This window comes from Protopterus annectens, chromosome 16.part0 (genome assembly GCF_019279795.1).
Source record: "Protopterus annectens isolate FY-2018-M chromosome 16.part0, PAN1.0, whole genome shotgun sequence".
NCBI classification, from domain to species: domain Eukaryota; kingdom Metazoa; phylum Chordata; order Ceratodontiformes; family Protopteridae; genus Protopterus; species Protopterus annectens.
The window spans coordinates 58,668,172-58,688,279 of NC_056750.1; positions in this window are offsets into that span (position 1 = coordinate 58,668,172).

The following is a 20,108-nucleotide window of genomic DNA, read 5'->3' on the forward strand; positions in this document are numbered from 1 at the left end:
TGTGCACCTCCTAACCCTCATCTACACCTGTCATGATTGGGTTGAGGAGGTATACCAGGTTCAGGTTGTATCCTCTGCCTTTCACAAGTCCAACATTGGCGGGGTCCCGTGTGTTGAGATAACCAGTGACATTGGCTATGGGTTCATTGTTGGTATGTTCCATGTCCCTGCAGGTCACGGTCATCAGGCTACCGGGTGGTAGTTCACAGCTGACATGGTGGATTTGTGGATGTCATTGCCAACATTGATGAAACCATTGTCAGGTGTAAAGCTATTGGATTGTATGAGGATCCCAGCTACTTACTGCACCGGCCCAGGGGGTTCCCCAAGCATGACATGTCACTTGACTGTACTGCATGATATGTTAGTAATGCCACCCTTACTTCCTACAGGTGGGATGGAGTACTGTTAACACATACTGCCCTTGTTGTATAGGGTCCTGCTTATGGGGTCTGCTAAGGTTGGTATTGTATAGCAGGCCAGATGTATTTGGCTGGGGGGGAATACCTATCCATGCCAGATGTATGTAGTTTGGCTCTCTCAAACCCATCAATGATGCATGTGGGCATATATGTTGTGGTTACGTTCCCATTTCCATCCACAGATGTATGTCCATATATGCCTATATTGATATATAAGTGTTCATCTTTGACAGGGGGACAATCATTCCTTCAAACGGCCCTTTCTGCAAGCAGAAAGGACTAACCCGTCATTTCTTAATCCACCACAGTTAAGAGAACTGCAGTTCTACAGGCACCTTCACTGACATTCGAACTGCAGGATGGAATACATATCGTAATGGCGGGGGGAATGACTCCCTGCACTCCCCTTCTGGCGGGCTGTGTCCCACATAACCCCCCTACTGTGATATACAAACTCCTAGTATGCAATACAGTGGGGATAGGCAATTATTCCCCATACCCACTATAGTGGCATCCACAACCAAATTGCCTAATCTGCAATGAGCGAATGCATACTGACATTCGCACATTGCACATTCTATGCATGTATTTCAGGATTGTGCAATGTTGAGAACATACTTTAGGCCTACCAGCTTCCAGACACATGGATTTCTCCCTCTGAAAGGTGAGCCATATATATGCTGACATATATGCATTCCTAGTGCTGTCTATATGTGGACATGTGGATATATACATATATATTGTTGGCTGTATGCATATCTATATATATATCTGCATGTATTGGCTTATACATATATATATATATATATATATATATATATATATATATATATATATATATATATATATATATATATATATTTGTATATAGCTATGTCTATATCTATATCTACATATTCAGATATGTTATATCCATTCAATGATGAATATATACACGCACAAATACATTTACATAGTGGAGTACATTCCCTGTAGTGTTGTATGCCTGGGCTGGATGATATGTATGTGGAAACATCATGATTATGCATATCTGCCATGGCTTAGTGGTAAATCACTTTGTGTATGATGTTCAGGGTCCTGGTTACGAGCCTCGCAGGACCTGTTTATTTTGTTGCTGGGCAGAACACACAGACCTGCTTACAACTGCTGTACAGTGCTTTAATCACTCTCTATCCAATGGGCCTTGTTCTGGCCAGCAACAAATTAAACAACTCTGGCAAGGCTCAAACCAAGGACCCTGCACACCCTAGACAAACCAATGTACCACTAAGCCATGACAGGTACACAGATATTCAACGTTTCAGAAACATATCAGTCAGTCCTGTCATGCAACAGTGCAGAGAATGTATACTAACATATAGATGTCTGTGTATGTAACTATAGTGCGTGCAACCTTAACAACATACCCATATATGTATAGATACACATGTATTCAAATATATATGTTGTTTTACTACCTCTATATACATATATATCACTATCTATTCACATATACCTATATATCTGTTAGCAGATAAATATATCTATATAGATATATATGGCCATACATCTGTAGATAGCAATTGCAGACTAACAAATACACCAATGTCCACATGCACCATTAATGGGGTTGAGAGGCCCCACACACTATATGGCTTGTACGAATAGGCATTCCCCCACAGCCAAACACCTGCTCCCTGCAAAACACTACCAAATACAGTCTGCCTCTCACAGGACATGTAGTATGTGGAAGCCGTCATCATCCCCCAGGGTACAGATACACACATACACATATATGCTGACACAGATACACATATATGCTGACACAGATATATATATATATACATATATATATATATATATACAAATATATATATATATATATATATATATATATATATATATATATTATGTATATATATATATATATATATATATATATATATATATATATACACATGTGACTAACTACACATTCACACGCAGATATATGTACAGTCAGATACGCATATAAGAGGTGCACACAATATGGAACAGCTAGTATGCCTACAGTTGACACTTGAACAACTGAACACTGTATGGGCTAAACATACAAATGTCAATTATTGCCTGCAACATATACCCATAGAAAGGTCATAGTAAAGACACCACACACAGGTTTGCAGAAATAGGACTGCTTTAATTGTGTACCATAACTGTCCTATATGCCATATCATATAGCTGTTCAAATACTGACAACCATATAAACAGAGTACTGCAACTGTGAAACAGTTACACTTATACAGTAGTCTGGAAAGGTTCAAAACTGTTGCAGTCCAAGCCAAGCCCTTCAGAATGTACAGTAGTGCTGACAGACTGGGCAACAGGGTACCACACAATCAACAGTATGTACTGCAGGTGTGTTGTTCAGCAGCCTCTATCTACACTCTGTACAATCACCGTAGGAGGTAAAGGCGTTTTGTGATCAAATGGCTTGTACCCGGAACATAACTAGGCATAACGCTCAGAACAGTCTGTATTGCAGGAGACAGTAGGCTTTCAGTACCCCAAGTCATGTTAGTAGTTGCAATATTGGTGGATTATACAGTACTGTACATCCATATACCTTGTGGCAGCTAACCCCTGATACCCCCACATTTGTAACATCCTAGGTCATTTATGGTGTTCCCCACCTGGACACAATAATACAAGACCATATACCACTGTTACATACACTGGCCTCTGCAGTGCATAAGGGCACACATGTGTTGTGTAGGTGACACACACACATATACGGCCGCAGCCCCAGTGTATGTGTGGGGGATGCAACAGCAGTGGACTAATGGCAGCAATGGCAGTGTGATATACCCACAGCCCACTACAGAACAACCCCCAACAGCATGACAAATGTGCAGAGCTTGGCATGTAGATGGGCACAGAGGCTGGAACACAAGCATATATGTGTAACACTGTTGCCATACACTAAGCAAGGTACTGGTGTTACAGGATAGTCTGCAAAATACCCTTAGTCAGGAAATTGAGGTTAGATATAGGCATGGATGTAGCCATGTACAGGTAGCACGCAACACACACACTGCCAGTGTCATAACTGACACAGGGCTTGTGTGGTGGCTGGACAACACATGATACGCATACCATATGTCCAGCAAGAGGTAGGCCCACAGTAGTGACCTATGCAGACAGACTGTATTCCAAGGTACACTTGTATGTACACACACACACACGCACACACACACACACACACACACACACACACACACACACACACACACACACACACACACACACACACACACACACTGTAACACCAGTACTATGCAAAGCATTACACAACTCTACCCACAGTCTGTCTGTAGTTCCTGAACCTCCTACAAATATATGTGTCCACTCTAAGTGTGCATGTTCTCCTGTAAGAGGTATTGCTACCTGCTGCCTGTATCACTGATGCCCACACACATGACGGATATCCATCACACAGGAAATGTGAAGGGACCACGGCCACATGCTGTAGAGATTTATAGTTGGTGGTTGCCATGACAGTGGTAATTCAATGAAGTACACATGTCATTTTATATATATATATATATATATATATATATATATATATATATATATATATATATATAGATAGATAGATAGAAAGATATGGCTATCTGGATAGGTATATGTACATATATTTCAACCATATGTAATGGACATGGAATGTAGTGGCACCCCAGCCCCTACAGTCCCAATGTCGTAGTGCAAGGGGATGTCAAGTATGTATAGCAGGTATATTACTAGACTGTTGCTACTGTCCTTGGGATTGTCTTCACAGACATGGTGTGTGCGGATGCTGAAATCTGCTTATAACAAGTGTACCATTGGCTACCGACAGACATCCTGTGGAAATCATTGTAAAGTACTGCTGCTAGCATGTAATGCCCCTGTGTAGTGCAGCAGACATATTGGCCACTATATATGGAACTTCGGACACAGCCTGTACAGTCCAGAGGTATACACATACTCCCTTAGTGCACCACATGTGTTCCGGGCCTGACAATATGGATGTAGACAGCCATGTAGATGGGTGGGTCTACTTTACATTACCGAAACGACACTTCATCGACACACAAAACACCGACCCCAAATAACCGAAACCACACAACACCGACAACTCACAAAACCGAACACAATTACACCGACACAAACAACATAAACTACACATGACACACAATGACATATCCACTAACCCTAACCCAAACCCTAACCCTAAGGTCCGACACTACCGCACAGTTACCCAACCCACACCCTAACCCTAACTCACTTAACCCACCCCTACACCTAAAGACTGTCACTATCGCACACTTAACCTACCTGCACCCTAACCCTAACTCACTTAACCCACCCTAAAACATAAAGCCCGTCACTATCGCACACTCACCCTACCCGCACTATAAACCTAACTCACTTAACCCGACCCTAAACTACAGTACGTCACTATCACACACTTACCTTACTCGAACCCTAACTCTGACACTACCACACACTCACCTTTCCCACACCCTAACCCAAAATCCCACAATATCGCACACTTACCTGACCGCTCCTAACTCCGTCACTATCGCACACTTACCGAGTCGCACTCACACGTTACCCTTGTCGGTCTTTTGGCTGTCGGCAAATCACCTTTTTGATCAACTTGCTTGTCGGTCGTTTAGTCTCGGTCTTCTGCGTGTCGGTGAAGTGTCGTTTCATTAATGTAAAGGGGACCCAGATGGGTATAACACATAATGACTGGTATACATTTGGCACCATAGGTGTTGGATTCACACACTCCTGTCTGGTCTGACACATAATGATTACTGGTACAGGGGTGCCATGGACACATACTACCCACTAGATATTGACATACATCAGTAGAGCATCCCACTGGTCTGTCTGACATACATGACATTTAAGGGAGGCCTGGCAGTAGCACATCTGGCAAGTATCTGCACATGACATCCCATGGGTTAAGTACCCTAAGCTGCTAGGCATGTAACAATGCACTGTGCAGGCTACAGGCAGACTGGCTCAACACTGGCCTACATCTTGTATGGGGGAATGCACATGTTCCTGCATATATAGCAGACTCAGCAGCCATGTCACAGCACAGGGTAAGATACACCTGTGTGACAGTGCATAACCACAACCAATGTGAACACAGCCACATATGGTAGGCTAGCATTATATTACAGTATATGGACAACCTGTTCTACACCATCCTCATCTGTGCCAGTCACAGAATGTCCTTACATATATTGGGCTGCTACACAGTTTGGTCTGATGGCTGTCTGTGGTATGGGGCATGTGTGTGTATGGTCCTACAAACATGTATGGCAAAACGGTACCATATAGTGTGGCAGCATGTAACATCTGATAGAAGGGGAGCTAGGACAGTGACATCTACCACAGTCTGTACACAGGCTACAGTACATCTTAACAATACACACACTGCTGACATTCACCATCACTACACAGACCTCAGTACTGTACAAACATTCACAGAATGTCCAGCTTATGTCATGAAATGTAACCCCTACTGTACATGACGTGTAGCGATCTGATATATCACTGGCTTGTTATCAGATATGATGACACTATTTATGGTATACAGCACATATGCACCACTTCATGTACACCATATGTACAAATGTTGACAGTGGTGTGGCTGACAGCACATACACAGGGCCAGTATAGACATGTTGCTGTGATAACCTTGTATATTTTCCATTGTAACTGTGTTTGTTGCAACATATGTCCTATAAGGGATATGAAGTCAGTAACTGTCACGGCCTTCACCATCTACAGACTGCAACCCTCACACTACTGTCTGCAGTGCACAGGTTCATAGGTTCATAGGTTCATACTAGGCTATCTGCCCGAGGGCATTTATAAGCCTAGCCCATAGTTTTGTGGCTTACGCCACCCCTTTAGTTTGGAGAAACTATGCCCATTATTTTGCTGTGCCTCTGTCGAGCAGTGACACTGAGGTAACCCCTGTGGTGTATCTGCGATCTCCCATCCATTGGTCAAGATTCCTCTTGAACAAGGCCAGCGAGGTGCTCTGCCTCACATAAACCGGGATTTTGTTCCACAGCATAGGGAGTCTTTGGGTGATGAATCTATCCCTCCAGCACGTCCTATTAATAACCGTGTCGAGGTTTAAGTCTCACGCCCTTGTGGCTCTGAGGGATCAAGAGATTTTGAGATGAAGCATGTTCATCAAATCTGGGTTTGACATGGCCTTGTATGTCAGGCATAGGTCACCTCTGAGCAAGCGGTAAGCAACTGAATATAACTGGAGTTCTTTCAGTCGGGCAGCATAAGACAGATTTTTGAGACCCTTTATCCTTTTGGTGAGGAACTTTTGTGGCCTCTCCAGCTGCTGCAAGTGTCGGGTCAGATACATTCGAATGGGGCATTGTACTCGATCATTGGTCTGATGAGTGATGAGTATAGGGAGACTATGACTTCCCTTGATCTAGATGTGAATCCCTTCATGATAAGGTGAGCAATGTAGAAGGTCTTCCTAACTACTTTAGCAATATGAGTGTCAAATGAAAGGCTACTGTCAACCTGGGTTCCCAGGTCCCTAATAACTTCTTCTGTGTTCAGGGGATTGCCACCTATATGGTAGCTAGGGGTAACTTTATTTTTCCCGAAGGGTATGACTATGCATTTCTTGGCATTTAACTTTAGGCCATGGCTCTGGCACCAGTTATCCGTTTCTGTGAGACCCTTCTGAAGGATATCTGTGTCGGATGTGTTTTCCACTACGGCGCCCAGTTTGCAGTCATCTGCAGACTTTGTCAGCCATAACCCTCCTGTGTTTGCTTGTACTTCAGAAAAGTAGATGCCAAACAAGAGTGGGCCCAGGACTGAGCCCTGTGGGACACCACTTGTGACAGGCTTTGAGTCTGACATGGCTCCAGCAACTTTGACCCTGTGGGTTCTGTCACTCAGCCAGTTTGCAACCCATCTTGTAATGTATGGGTTTACATTTAAGTTGATGAGTTTTTCAATGATACCCGAGTGAGGTATTGTATCAAAAGCCTTCGCCAGGTCTAGGTAGGCTGTATGGACTGCCTTTCCCTCGTCAATGGCCTTGGTGACTGTTTCGAAAAAGTCAACCAAGTTTAGAAGGCATGATCTGCCTTTGACAAAGCCAAACTGGGTTGGATCCAAAGTCTGCAAGTTCCCTATGTCTTTATTTATGAGATCCATTATGATCCTCTCCATGGCTTTGCAGATAAGGCTTGTCAAGCTAATGGGACGGTAATTTCCAGGGTCGGTGGAGGCACCGCCTTTGTGGAGTGGGACCACAGTTGCTGTGCGCCACTCCTGGAATGCGTATCCGAGGTGAGGCTAAGATTAAACAGCTGTCCTAACTGTGGGTTTAATTCCTCGTTGAGTTCATGGAGCACACAGCCGAGGACACCATCAGGTCCCATGGATGCTGTGTTCTTTGCCTTGGAGAGAGCAGTTCTCACCTGGGCGTTAGAGATGTTTGGGGGGCTACAATCATTTGGTATAGATATCTCTCCTTTAGGAGGGGAGGGGGGGAGAAGTTTGCACTGAACCTTTCAGCCAGTATGTTGGCAATGTCTGTAGGATCAGTAATCTTCACATCATTTTGAACTAATTCTGGGCATATCTGGGAGTTTCCTCCTAGGTTTCTGACATAGCTAAAGAATGCCTTATGGTTGTCTTTAGAGTCCTTAGCTATTTTTTTCTCAAAATTAGCTTTGGATGATTTTATGAGAGCTCTTAGCTTTTTACTTATAGTGATCAGCAGTGTCTTACCTTTTAAGGATTTTGCTCTATCTTGTAGTAGCTTTCTCCTTTTGTTGTAGAGTTTGTTTATGGCTGGGGTCCACCAGACTGGACGCTTGCCTTTGGTACAAAGAGTCTTTGTTTTGCTTGGGATTGCCTGATCCATGCAGCCCTGCAGGTGCTGGTAGAAGGCATTTGTAAGTGATTCAGCGGTTTGAGTAATGTTAACCGCTGGCTCAGGGGCCTTAAAGGAGACCACACTAGTCTTTAGAAGTGTGAAGTCAGCTGAGAAGTTCTTTACTGTGGTCTTTTCATTTCGGTAGGGGCGGATGAGGACCTCCAGCGAGATTAGTTTGTGATCAGATCTCACCAGTGAGGGGTATACTTCGGCGTTGAACATTGTGCTCCCATGTTCGTGATGATGAGATCAAGTATGTTTTCTCCTCTTGTGGGGATGGTGACTAGTTGTTCCATGGCATTTGAGTTTATGAATTCCAGGAACTTTTGGGCTAGAGTGTTTGGGCTTGAGTAGTGTTCCCAGTCTATATTAGGGTAGTTGAAGTCACCTAGTATGATGGTGTTTGGAGATACATTTATCCCTCCAGTGTTTTCAGGAAGGCCATATGAGGTTCCTGAGTTTGCGAGGGTGGCCTGTAACATGCTACAAATTGCAGAGCAGTCTTGCCTATGGTTAATTGCACCTGGATGGTTTCCGATGCATCGTGCGATGCCACCAATCTTGAGGTGTGGGTGTCCTTGATGAATATGGATACCCCTCCTCCTTTCTTGGTATTGTCCAGGTTTTGGGGCCGGAACGCATGATATGAGGTAAAACCTGATAGTGCTGGGGTGCTCTCAGGAGCCTTGAACCAGGTTTCTGTCACAGCACAGACATCAATGTTCTCCATACTGAGAAGGGCCTCGAGTGCATGCATCTTGAGGTTGAGACTTCTGGCATTTCCACCATCCAGAGATATGCACTGTGGATAACACATGAAACCAAAGGCACAACACTGCCCAGTCTGCAGATGACCCTTCAGATGGGGATTCCTCATATACATGGAACTGACATGGCAGGTATTACTACATGTACGACAGACATATGCAGACAAACACTATTAAACCAACATTACTCCAAATGCAGTATAGCAGCACTTACAGTCTGTAGTCAGGTCAGGCGCATCCCCCTCCTGTTTGTTGCCCTCTTTCCACAGTGAATGTTGTTGGAGGTAAATCACCATTCCATCTGAGATGCTGTTTGCCAAACAACATATCTAGTTCCTGCTCACAGTGACTGAAAAGGCACAACACCACCATGATGTTCCTAGGTATTGGAATGTGTTTCCATGCAATTGGCTATGGGATTGTTACCACAGCTGTTCCACATGCAATTAGCTAGGGGAGGACTGCAATTCATGCAGAGGCCATCAACTGGTCATGAGCATCACATAAAATACACATGTTGCTGCTTAATCCACCAGAGAGGGAGTGGGGGAGGCAGACAGAGGCAAATACATGTCAGGGAGGGGTGGGAGTGTAAAACCGAAGCATGTTTGTGTCACACACCTACCAGCACAGGGTATCAAACTCACAACTATGTAGTGCTATCACAGTTCAATGCAGTTATTGGACACACCACATGGGTTACCTGATGTCGAGCACTCAGAACATATATGTGAGGGTGAGTGACATCTGCAACAGGGATACAGTAGATATACGATAGGTGTCGTACATGTGCCTGTCTGCAAGAACAGGTGCCAGTGTCAACAAAGACACGCTCACACAGGGACACACATACATTGACACACTTGGCAGGGTCAGGAGTGCAACTCATCACTAGTGGGATTGCCACAACACATCAATGTGCAGGCATCACATGCACCACAGGGGTCATACCGAGGCTGTATGGGCAAAAAGTATGAGGAGATGTCAGACATCAGACAGCATGCTTCAGTATGCTCTGGGGAGTTGTAGTGGGTGTGGATGTGGACATACACACCATGCAACACACACACACATGAACACAAAGGGTGCCAATTCTGACATGCATGGGTGCATGTCTACACGGGTGTGTGGTGGTCACCTGTGCCAGCAGGCTGTACAAGGGTAGGCGATGAGTATACCTTGGCATCAGGCCACATGGCAATGGTCTGCACTGTGGCTCAGGCCTGTAGTTACTGCATTTGCCCACACAGGTGGGTATTGCATCCCCCATCCAGTCACCTGGGTGACATGTGTGTGGCCAATGCTGTACAGCACATGCCATGTATGTGTTCCTTAGTCCATGACATGGATGGTGTCTGGGATGTGCACACCTTCCACATGCATGTACAGTGACATGTGGAACTGTACCTGGGGTGTCTGGCCCATGTTGTGAACACAGATTATCATCAGATGTGCCAGTCTTGGCCACTTGTAGCAGGAACTGGTACTGGACAGCAGGTTTACTCTTCACCTATATTGATGGCATGCCAACAGCATTTCCTGATGTCAGTGTCATCTGTCCATACAGGACATGTTGTCAGGCATGGCATGTCCATTGGGGAGTCACATGTGAAGGCACCACAGGTGGTGCAGGTGTCCATTGGGGAACATGGTAGAGGTGCACTATCTGCATGTGCATGCATATTGGACAGATGGGCAGGGTGACATGCCCTCTTAAGCTCACTGCTATCACTGCATAGCTACTATCAGTGGCCAATATGCAGTGTACTGCCCGCATATTGGCTGCTGCCTAGGCATGTGTGTTCATATGACACATGGGTTGAGTGTGTGCTCTGGGTAATAGTAGGGTTGCTAACTTGGATTGTCTGGCCTTGATGTCACATGTATGGGTATGGCTTTGCACCCCAGCCTCCCAGCTATTTTACATCTGTTATCCCTGTATGGTTGACATTGTGATATATAGTAGGTCCACCATAAAATAAATTAGCAAAACCCCCTCCACAATGCCCACAGTTGACACACACTCACCTCTACACAGGATACGAGTTACAAAAACACACCTGTCATGTCTGGGAGTAGAACCCCTACCTATCTACTTTATTATACTACAGCACTACGCAGTTATAGTATGCGCCATGGACATTACTAGAGTACTATTCTCCAAAGGTGTATTTCACAGTGAATGGCATCTGCAGGATTTCCAAAGTAGGGCATTTCAACTGTACTGCAAGTGACTAGACTAAAATGCATTGCTCCTTACACAGACAGTGAGACACACACAAAACATCCACAACTGATGTGTGTGGGTATATAACCCCTGACCGAGATCTATATCACACTACAGTATGGAGCTGTTATGGGACACACCACAGGGACTGCCAGAGACATCCTTCCCCAAAGGTGTATTTCACATTGAATGACATCAGCAGGTTTACCAAAGTAGGGCATTTCAACTGTACTGGAAGTGACTAGCCTAAAATGCATTGCTCCCTGCACAGACAGTGAGACACACACAAAACATCCACAACTGACATGTGTGGGTATAGAACCCCTGACCGAGATCTATATCATACTACAGCATAGAATTGTTATAGGCCACACCACAGGGATTACTAAAGAACTTTCTCCCCAAAGTTTTGCTTCACAATGAATGACGTCAGCAAGATTGGCAATGTAGGGTGTTTGAAATGTACTGCGAGTGAGTAGCCTGTGATGCATTGCTTCATACACAGACATTGCAGCACACACAACACATCCATAACTGCCATGGGTGGAGATGGAACCCTACCACAGTTCTAAACACACTACAGCAGTATGCAGTTACAGGATGCCCTACAGAGGTTACTGGGCTATGACTTTCCAACACGTGTATTTCTAGGTGTGTGACATCAGCAGCCTTGCCAAAGTGTATTGTACAGGGTGTGAGTGGCCTAAAAAGCATTGCTTGCTACTCAGTCAGACACACACACACACACACACACCCACACACCACACACCACACATAGATTTACAAACCAATACACACAGTTGCCAGGTCTGGAATTAGAACACCTACCTCACTACTTTATCACACTACAGCAATACGCAGTTACAAGGCACACTATGGAGATTACTGGGCTATGATTTCCCCAGAGGTATATTTCTAGGTGCGTGACATCTGCAGCCTTGCCACTGTTGTGTATATGAACTGTACCGAGTGCGAGTAGCCTACAAAGCATTGCTCTCTACACAGGCAGATACTGAGACATGCACACATACACACACTCACACAGTTGCCAAGTCTGGTGTTGGGTCTACTACCTAACTAGTTTATCAGTTCAGCAGTACACAGTTATGAGGCGTGCCATGGGGATACCCCCAAAGGTGTATCTCACATTGGATGACCTCAGCAGGCTTGTCATGATACTGCTATGGGGAGGGCGGTGTATGCATAGGCCGTAACCCATTCATGTAGGGGTTGACATGTCACATGTGGGCACACAAAGGGCCATATGCCACAGGTACATGTATACAGCTACTAGGTGACATCTTCCTTGTACAGTCATGTTGCACAGCTGGCACGTGCAACACGCTGTCATGCTGTCAGATACTGGTGGCTAGTATCTGCAGTGGATAACACCTGCACCTCATATGTCTGGGGCCCTTTGGCTGTGTGCTATGTGGGACACACCCAGATGGCTCCTTGTCACAGTCACCCTATTCAACACATCTATGTCCATCTACATATAGTGCGTTGTCCTTACATATATGTCTGTGTTCTTATCCACTGTGTGTGCAAGGCAGGATTGGTGCATACTGACATGTGTCTACACTGAGAACTGCAACTGCCAGATATGTCTGGTCCACTGTTGTTTGCTGACATGGCCTTCATGTGTTTAAGTGTGTGAGCATGCTCAGTATGGCCATCTATATTGCATGTGTGGATCAAGTCCAGGCGGTTTGAACTGCAGTACTGACCTTTGTGTTGTACACTGACAGGTAGCATGCTGTGTCTGCAGGGTATACATCAGTCATTTGGCATTGACTGTTGCTACATTTATGCTTAGCGGGGTGGGGATACCAAACTGTTTCTACATTTCTACACAGGAGTGGGGGGGCACACCTGACTGTTACTATAAGTGTACATAGGATGGTGGGGCACACCTTACACTTTTACACAGTTTCTAGGACTGTACTGGTATTTCAGGTACACCATTTCAGTCTGTAGTCTTACCTATTGTGCTGGCTAGAGGCATACCAGTGTACCACAGATCATAGCTTTCACTACCTACATATTAGTTTCTGACTTCCTAGTCTTCACAACTGACATCCAACTGGCTGGCCTACTGTAGTATGTCTGTGTAGGGCTGGGTAGGGGTTACCCATGGGGCTCATTCAGATGCCGTAGTACAGCATTTGTTTGTGTTTGTCTACACCTATCCTGCTGGCTGTGACTGTTGTTGGGTATGTGCCCCACCCCGACTGGCATGTGTGAGTCACTTACCTTGTGGGTGTCCCAGTATTGAGGGTGGTGATGCAGGGCTGCCTATGTTGGATGCACATAGTACACTCCCTATACATGGTTGAAATGAGCACAGGTAGTGTCATGTTTGGCCTCCCTTTTACTGTATGTGCGAGTCAGAGAGAGGTGTCATTCTCTAGGTCCCTACTGTGTCAGTGCATGTGCTATGCATTGCCTCTTTGCCAAGGACAGTGCATACTAGGCACACCTCCTTCTGCCTACTGAGGCAGGCTCAGGCTGTTCCTCCTCTGAGTCACTCTGTACCTGTGCAGGCCTTGGCACTGGTGGGGGGCTGTGTGGCCCTGCCCCATGCTGTTCCTTCTGCAGCTGTTTCCGCAGGATCATATTGTGTAGCATGGCATATACTAGGACAATTTGGGTACATGTATTTGGTGAGTACTGCAAGGCTCCACCGGATGTGTCCAGGCACCGGAACCATGACTTGAGCATCCCAAACACACACTCTATTATGATTCATGTTTGTGCGTGTTCATCATTATGGGAGTTCTTGTTCGGGTGTGTATGTATTTCTGATGGGTGTCATCAGCCACGGCTCCAGTGCGTATCCAGCATCTCCCACTAGGTGACTGTGTGGGATGTCCCCATTGGCAAATGTATGGTACAGCTGTGTCAGATGCCAGATGTGAGAATCATGGTAGCTTCAAGGGCAGCCAGCACACACATTCATTATTATGCCCTGGGCATCGCACACAACCTAGCAATTGATGGAGGGGAAGCCCTTGCGGTTGATGTAGACCCTACCTCGCTCACTCTGTGGTGCTTTAATGCATATGTGCATGCAGTCTATTGCACCCACTACCTCAGGGTATTACTCTATTTGGTGGAAGAGATGCATATTGCTGGCCAACACCTCACGGGTGATGGGGAAATATACATGCTCACCGACATGTGCTGACATGGCATCCAGGAAGTGGTGGAGTACCCTGGATGCTGATACCTGTGAAATCCCCATCATATCCTCAGTTGGACTTTGGAAGGTACCTGTAGCTAGTATTCTTAGGCCTACACATACCTTGGTATTCACTGGGATGGGGTCCCCTCTGTTAGTTCTGTGTGTGAGGCGTGGCCGGTATAGCTCAACAATTTGCTGTAGGAGGTCCCTGTCTACCCTATAGCGCTCCACTATCTCTAGATCATGCAGCCCTTGGTACGTTACCCTGGGTCTGTACACTCTTCTCTGTCTCATCACTGTGGGTTGTTCAGCAGCATTCACATACTCACCACCCTCAGCCTCTTGCACATGCTGGTTTATGATAACAAAAGCAGCCCCTAACATTTTTTCTCTTGCTTTCGTTTTGCAAAATTTCCCCATCTGTATACACCGGTGTTGCAGAGGTTTTGGGAAAAATAAAGGGGGAAAGGTGTTTGCATAGTTTATAGTGGTGTGCTGGGCTGGGCTGGGCTGCTGCCTGTGTAATTGACTGATTCTGATGCATTTCACCTGTCAGCTAAGCTAGTTCTCCTTGATTACCTTCCTACTGCTGTTTTCCCTTCCCATTGCCTCCCTGTTTAAGCCCGTGTACGCGCTGCACAAACAGAGTGCTCAGATGTGCACAGAGCTACTTCTTCCTGGTTAACTTCCTTTTTCTCCCTTTAAACCCTGATGCACGACGCGCACACTCGCTTACACTTTGTAAAGTGTGCTAGGCAGGTTTAGACACACCCATAGCTTAGCTGTGCTAACCTAGGAGCAATCTCGAGCCACAGGTCTCCAATCTGCTTACAGTATGCCTGACACCCCCCATGATGTCACCTATATCCTAGTCTTCCAGCTATTTATACTCTTACACTCTTGGGACCTGCCTCACACCCTGGGAAAATCTGGGAATCACTAACCTTTCCCTCATTTGCATAGGATTGCCTACTAATGCATAGTTACATGTCTCACACTGAGCCTCCCCCCTTAGCAACCATTACACACTGGCCAGGTTGTCTTTTGACTGCCATTGACTTGCATGGCAGAATACTGATTTTTGTTAGAAGGCTTATTTTAGGTTTATTTTATTAATTTCCCCCCGATTCCATTTGCGCATCACTGCCCTATGCTTAACCGGCGAGATCGGCGAAAATAAAATTAAATGTTGTTTATTTTTTCTTTGACATTTTGTAATACCAATGGCCTTCTTCTTGAACACTGTCATGCTTCCTCAATGATATGCAGCCTTTATTTGGAGCTGTCATAGCTCCGTTTTGTAGATTGCTGAACTGTACTCGGTTACTAACCAAGTACATTTCTGCACACTGCACTCGTCCTGCACAGATGGCTGCCAGCTTTCTGGATCGCATATTACCCTAATTTGCATGGTTTTAACCTGCAAATGAGGGTAATTTGCATACAGGAGCTTGGTCCATGCAGGATTAGCCTAAGAGCTCACGTGCACGGCCCAGGAGCTCGTTCCTGGATCGCACGTTGGCCATATTGCCAAAAATAGCTCTTAAACTAATCCTGCATGCTATAAAAGGCTTCACAAATCCAGGGAAGAGCCTGCAGCCCCAGTTAAACCATCAGTGCAATAAAAGCAAAAAAGAGCCTACTGCCCCAGTTAAACCATCAGTGCAATAAAAGTGTAAACAGAGCCTGCTGCTACAGTTAAACCATCAGTGCAAAAAAGCAAACACAAAGACTACTGCCCCAGTTAAACCATCAGTACAATAAAAGTGTAAAGTTAGCCTGCTGCCCCAGTTACATCATCAGTGCAATCAAATCATACACAGAGCCTGCTGCCCCAATTATACTATCCATGTAATAAAATCATGCACAGAACATGCTAGTCCAGTTAAACCATCAGTGCAATAAAAGTGTACACAGAGCCTGCTGCCCCACTTACACCATCAGTGCAGCAAAAGTGTACATGGACCCTGCTGTTCCAGTTAAACCATCAGTGCAATAAAAGGGTACTCAGAGCCTGCTGCCCCAATTAACCATCAACGCAATAAAAGTGTACATAAACCTGCTGTTTCAGTTATACCATCAGTGCAATAAAATCATACACAGACCCTGCTGCCACAGTTAAATCATCAGTGCAATAAAAGTGTATAAAGAGCCTGTTGCCCCAGTTAAACCATCAGTGCAAGTAAAAGCATACAGAGAGCCTGCTGCCCCAGTTCCACCATCAGTGCAATAAAAGTGTAGACAGAGTCTGCTGCCCCAGTTAAATCATCAGTGCAATAAAAGTGTACACAACCCTGCTGGCCAGTTAAACCATCAGTGCAATAAAGGTGTATACAGAGCCTGCTGCCCTAGTTGCACCATCAGTGCAATAAAAGTGTACACAGATCCTGCTGCTTAAGTTAAACCATTGGTGTAATAAAAGCGTACACAGAGCTTGCTTCCCTAGTTACACCATCAGTGCAATAAAAGTCCACACAAAGACTGCTGTTCCAGTTAAAGCATCAGGGCAGTAAAACTGCACACACAGCCTGCTGCCCCAGTTACACCATCAGTGCAATAAAGGTGTACACACAGCTTGCTGCTCCAGTTAAACCATCAGTGCAAGAAAAGCATACAGAGAGCCTGTGCCCCAGTTACACAATCAGTGCAATAAAAGTGCACACAGAGCCTGCTGCCCCAGTTACAGCATCAGTGCAATAAAAGCGTACATAAAACCTGCTGCTCCAGTTACACGATCAGTGCAATAAAATCATGCACAAAGCCTGCTGCTCCAGTTAAACCATCAGTGCAATATAAGCGTACACAGAGCCTACTGGTCCAGTTAAACCATCAGTGCAAGAAAAGCAAACCCAGAGCCTGCTGCCCCAGTTAAACTATCAGTGCAATAAAAGCGTACAGTGAGCCTGCTGCCTTCAGTTATACCATCAGTGCAATAAAAGCATACAAAACGCCCGCTGTCCTGGTTATACCATCAGTTAAATAAAAGTGTACACAGATCCTGCTGCTCTAGTTAAACCATCAGAGCAATAAAAGTGTAAACAAAGCCTGCTGCTCCAGTTAAACCATCAGTGCAATAAAAGCGTACACAGGGCCTGCAGCCCCATTTACATCATCAGTGCAATAAAAGCAAACACAGACACTGCTGCTCCAGTTAAACCATCTGTTTAAAAAAATCATGCAGTTAACCTGCTGCCCCAGTTACACCATCATTACAATAAAAGTGTACACAGAGCCTGCTGCCATAGTTACAGCATTAGTGCAATAAAATCATACACTGAGCCTGCTGCTCCAGTTAAACCATCAGTGTGTTAAAAGCACACACAGAGCCTGCTGTTCAAGGTAAAGCATCAGTGCAATAAAAGCACACACAGAGCCTGCTGGTCCAGTTCCACCATCAGTGCAGTAAAAAGTATGCACAGAGCCTACTGCTCCAGTTAAACCAACAGTGCAATAAATGTATACACAGAGCCTATTGCTCCAGTTAAACCATCAGTGCAAAAAAAGCAAACACCGCGCCTGCTGCAACAGTTATACCATCAGTGCAATAAAAGCAAACACAGAGCCTGCAGCCCCAGTTAAACCATCAGTGCAATAAAAGCATACACAGAGCCTGCTGCCCCAGTTACACCATCAATGCAATAAAAGTGTAAACATAACCTGCTGCTACATTTAAACCATCAGTGCAATAAAAGCAAAAAAAGAGCCTGCTGCCCCAGTTAAACCATCAGTGCAATAAAAGTGTAAACAGAGCCTGCTGCTCAGGTTAAACCATCAGTGCAATAAAAGCAAACAGAGCCTACTACCTCAGTTAAACCATAAGTACAATAAAAGTGTAAAGTTAGCCTGCTGCCCCAGTTATACCATCAATACACTAAAAGTGTACAGAGAGCCTGCTGCTCAAGTTACACCATCAGTGCAATAAAAGTGTAAACAGAGCCTGCTGCTTCAGTTAAACCAGAAGTGTATCCCTCACTGGTAAGATCAGACCATAAACTAATCTCACTGGATATTCACATCCCGACCCCACCCCCTGCTCAGAAAACTACAGTGAAAAACTTCTCTAAAGCAAATTTCACACTACTCAAAACCGAGGTGGAATCCTTCAAAGCCCCCGGCCTGTGGAAAATACAGCCCAGACTGCATAATCCTTTATAAACGCATTCTATGAACACCTTTAGGAATACATGGATCATGCAATCCCAAATAAAACCAAGACCCAATCCTCCAAAGGCAGATGTCCTGTCTGATGAACCCCAGCCATAAACAAACTATACAATAGAAGGAGGAAGCTACTTCATGATAGAGCAAAATCCCAAAAAGGGAAGGCATCTCTGATCAGTATTAGCAAAAAACTACGGGCACTCATAAAATCATCTAAGGCCAGCTTTGAGAGAAAAATTGCACAGGACACTAAGGATAATCACAAGGCTTTCTTTAGTTATGTTAGGAACCTGGGTGGGAATTCCCAGATATGCTCAGAATTAGTCCAAAATGACAAAAAATACACCAAACCCACAGACATTGCCAACATCCTAGCTGACAAGTTCAGTGCAAACTTCTCCCCCCCTCTCCACCAAAAGGGCAAATATCTATCCCAGCAGAGTGCTGCCCCCGACATCTCAGATGCTCAGGTAAGAGCCGCCCTCTCCAAAGCAAAAAACATAGCATCAATGGGACCAGACGGTGTCCCGGGCTGTGTCCTACATGAACTCCAAGAAGAGCTAAACCAAAACATAAAACTACTGTTCAATCTCAGCCTTACTACAGGATATGTACCCAAAGAGTGGCGTACAGCAACAGTGGTCCCTCTCCACAAAGGTGGTGCCTCAACGGATCCTGGAAACTATCACCCCATAAGCCTGACTAGCTTGGTCTGCAAAGCTATGGAAAGGATCATCATGGACCTCATAAATAAAGATATTGGGGACCTACAGACACTGGATCCTACCAAGTTCGGCTTTGTTAAGGGCAGATCCTGCCTCTTAAACCTGGTCGATTTCTTTGAAACAGTCACCAAGGCCATTGACAGGGGGAAGGTGGTCCACACAGCCTACATGGACCTCGCAAAAGCCTTTGATACAATACCCCACTCGGGCATTATAGATAAGCTTACCAGCTTAAATATAAACCCCTATGTCACTACATGGGTTGCAAACTGGCTCAAGGACAGAACCCACATGGTTAGAATTGCTGGAGCCATGTCAGACTCCAAACCAGTTACAAGTGGCGTCCCACAAGGCTCAGTCCTGGGACCTCTCTTGTTCGGTATATATATTTCTCGGAGGTACAGGCCAACACGGAAGGTCTGTGGCTGACCAAGTTCACAGATGACTGCAAACTGGGCGCCATAATTGACTCTCCAGCTGACACAAGCATCCTACAAAAGGGCCTCATAGAAACAGAAAACTGGTGCCAGAGCTATGGCCTCAAGCTAAACGCCAAAAAGTGTATAGTCATACCCTTTGGCAAAAACAAAGTGCCCACAAATTACCACATAGGTAGTAATCCATTAAGTACAGAAGAAGTAATTAGGGACCTGGGGACCCAAGTT